At 35.5% G+C, this 3,704-nt stretch overlaps 1 long non-coding RNA gene across 2 annotated transcripts; it reads right to left on the reverse strand.

Annotated features, from left to right (window-relative positions):
* Nucleotides 1-845: 845 nt before the first annotated feature.
* LOC135196125 (uncharacterized) lies at nucleotides 846-2,235 on the reverse strand. 2 transcript variants are annotated; one of them, XR_010310330.1, is made up of 3 exons: nucleotides 2,105-2,235; nucleotides 1,751-1,813; nucleotides 846-1,032 (listed from the first exon to the last, which is right to left on the reverse strand). It is a non-coding gene; the product is annotated as an uncharacterized LOC135196125 (long non-coding RNA). The 2 variants fall into 2 exon arrangements; XR_010310329.1 differs by lacking the exon at nucleotides 846-1,032 and adding an exon at nucleotides 1,405-1,443.
* Between the last annotated feature and the right edge of the window lie 1,469 nt (nucleotides 2,236-3,704).

Below are 3,704 nucleotides of genomic sequence, written 5' to 3' on the forward strand. Positions count from 1 at the left end.
CACACACACACACACACACACACATATATATATATATATATATATATATATATATATATATATATATAATATATATATATATATATACTATATATATACATATACCTATATATGTGTGTGTGTGTGTGTATGTATAAAAGTGAATGTTTGTAGTATATTTGTAACTTTGTGCGCTGTAGAAATTCAAACCGCTTGACCGATCTAGACAAAATTTGGAATGTGACCATCATTTGACCCAACTTAGATAACAGGTAGGACCTATTTCAAACCCGTACCCCACATTCCCCTTCCCTTTGTAATTCATGTAGCAAATAAACTCTGCAGGCTTTTCATACCTCATTACATGTATTCGAGACCATAGAAATATATTATTACAATGCTTTTCAGTCACACAGTAATACCTGGATAGAAGGTACAGTCACCATAGAAATATCTGGATAAAATGGAGTCACAACAGTAATACCTATACTCCAGCTACGAAAGGTTGAGACTCTCCTACAATAAGCGGCGTTGACACGCCTCCCATCCTGCCAAACGAGGTATTTAATCCTAATCCAAAAAGGTGCACTTTCAGGATTAACCTCGAGGTTAAGGTTAATCCAGAGAGTGGACATATAACGAGCGCACCGTCCAGCTATTTGCTTTTATTCACAGTGACTTCGTTTTAACCCTGGACAGGTATCGCTATTTCGCTACCCCGTTTAAATGTAATGTGGGTCAACCTCGACCCGAGCGTTTAGAAAATTTTGCCAAAAATCAGTAACTTCATTTTTTGCTGTACATTATAGTTTCTAAAATTAGTTTAAAGATAATACTATACTACTGAAGAGATAAATATACCCATCTACAAATTTGATATTTATTACAAATATTTAAAAAAAATAAGTATATAACAAAAAATAATTTACAAAAATATTTATAAAAAATACAAAATAACCTATATAAGAAAATAAATTGAGGGAATCCTTCCTAAAACTACAATTTACAAGTCTCCACAGCCAGAAAAGGTGTCGGACCCATAGAGGTCAAAATCTGAAAAGAGAAAAAAAAGGTAAATTTTTTTTGCCTCCAAAAACTGGCAAATTTTCACGAATTTTCTTTGTACCTAAATGAATTAAGAAGTGGCTGATTTTTAAACAAAATAAATTCACATTATCCTAAAAAGTAATTATGTAAAAATATTTGGACAAAGATGATATTAGCTGTTATATCAGGGGCCAAATCTAAAGTTCACTTTTTACCTGCTATTTTCACCATGAAAATTTCTTATAAAAATGGCTGTAACTACTATAAGATATGGTATTTATGCATGAAAATCTACCAGAATATCACAAATTCTATAGAGAAACAAGAATATATAGCGGTATGCAACTTACCTAATTGTTTGATATAATACAGTAATGGGCCCCCACCCACGACAAGTGCGACGGCCAAATTTGCTACCTGAAATGGAGGAATGGAATGTAATTTCAATGTGTTTATCTAGTTACATAATTATGCGTAGATTTGCATAAGACTATTATGGTAGATTGATGGACGTTTCAAACATTATTTCAATCATCAAAAAAAAAATCTGTCCCATAAAACTTACTCTAATGTATAGGTCATTTGTTGACCTCCTTGTTTTACCATGAAAATTTCTTATAAAATTGTCTGTAACTACTATAAGATATGATATTTATGCATGAAAATCTACCAGAATATCACAAATTCTATAGAGAACAAGAATATATAGCGGTATGCAACTTACCTAATGGATATGTACAGTAAATGGGACCCCACCCACGACAAGTGCGACGGCCAAATTTGCTACCTGAAATGGAGGAATGGAGTGAAATTTTTCAATGTTACTTAGCTATATAATTATGCATTGATTTATAAAACTATTATGGTGGCTTGCTGGATGTTTGAAAATTATTTTGCAGTCATCAAAAAGAAATATTTCGAAAGGGAATATTTTAGAATATTTGGAAATATCGACAAAATGAAAAATAAACTATTGCAGTATTTTAGGTAAAAAAATGGATGATATATTATTTTGTAAAGATTAAAATTATAGCATTTATGCAAACAAGTTGTAAAAAAGTTTCATGATGTAACTTACCTACGTACGAGGCACACACTTCGGACACAAGACAGTTTGATGCTGTAGGAACACGGGCCCGTTTGCATCGCAAACATGCTATGTTCGTCTTGTGGTCGTCTCTAGATGGCAACTTCGGCAGCGAACACGCTTGCGCAGCTTGACGTGGCCAATGCAGTAAGATGTCCCTGCTACGTGTCAGCCAAATGAAACGTAACTGCCATCAAAATCATCGCTTTCATATTGAGCAATGACTTCATTGATTTCGGCCGTACTCAGACCTTTGCGTGCCCTAGAAGCCATGACTGAAAAAAGCAAAACATTAGAAATATGCACTCGAAAAAAAAAGAAAAAAAATTGAAATGAGCACTTGAAAAAAAAAATTAGAAATGAGCACTCGAAAAAAAATTAGAAATGAGCACTCAAACGGAATCAAAGCACAAACATTACCCCAGGGCACGTACGCGATACAACACACCACCCTCCAACATATTCCAGTAATAAAACAAACTATACTAGCATGAAACCTTGTTCTCTTCGCAATGTTTACCATATAACTTGCTTAAAAAAAAAAAACACACACACACACACACACACACACACACACACAAGGGGCATTCGAAAGAAGGAAATGGATCAAATGTCAATATATGGGATCCCAGCCACTTCCAAGGTCGGTCACGCAGGTGTTTACGCACAACAAAAGAGAGAGATAGAGAGAGATGTTTGCGCACAAACAAAAGAGAGAGAGGAGGGGGGAGAGAGATGTTTTACGCCAACAAGAGAGAGAGAGAGAGAGATGAGACGCACAACAAGAGAGAGGAGGAGAGAGAGAGAACTTTACTTTACTTACAGCTTTCAGAGATGAGATGGAATTATTTATATCGACGAGAGAGAGAGAGAGAGAGAGAGAGAGAGAGAGAGAGAGAGAGAGAGCGCTTTACTTACTATAGCTTTCAAAGATGAGATAGATTCATTTTAGAGAGAGAGAGAGAGAGAGATAGAGAGAAATATGCGAAACACTAAAACAAAGGATGAGAGAGAGAGAGAGAGAGACCCACAAATATACGAAACATAAACATAAAGGATCAAAGAGGCATTAGGAGAGAGAGAGAGAGAGAGAGACCCAAGAAATATGCGAAACACTAAAACAAAGGATGAGAGAGAGAGAGAGAGTGAAAGAGAGACCCCCAGAAATATGTGAAACACTAAAACAAAGGGAGAGAGAGAGACACCCACGAATATACGAAACACTAATCAAAAAGGATCAAAGAGGAATGAGAGAGAGAGAGAGAGAGAGAGAGAGAGAGAGAGAGAGAGAGAGGCAAAACATTAGAATGAGCACTCGGAAAAGAAGGTAAACAGAATCTTCGCATACAATGGCCCAGAGTACGTACGCGATGAAACAACGCGCAACCTCCAACATATTCCACTATAAACCATTTATACTAGCCATGGAACAAAACTATACTGACATGAACACACTACTAGCATGAACACTTTTCAATTTGGAATATATTGCTTCGTTTACCTAATAATTTTGCTTTTTTCATAAAAAAAAAGAAAAAAAAAAACGGCATTCAAAGACCATGGATTATTGGCACTATGGCACCTCAGCCAC

Source organism: Macrobrachium nipponense, chromosome 23 (assembly GCF_015104395.2).
Source record: "Macrobrachium nipponense isolate FS-2020 chromosome 23, ASM1510439v2, whole genome shotgun sequence".
Classification (NCBI taxonomy): Eukaryota; Metazoa; Arthropoda; class Malacostraca; order Decapoda; family Palaemonidae; genus Macrobrachium; species Macrobrachium nipponense.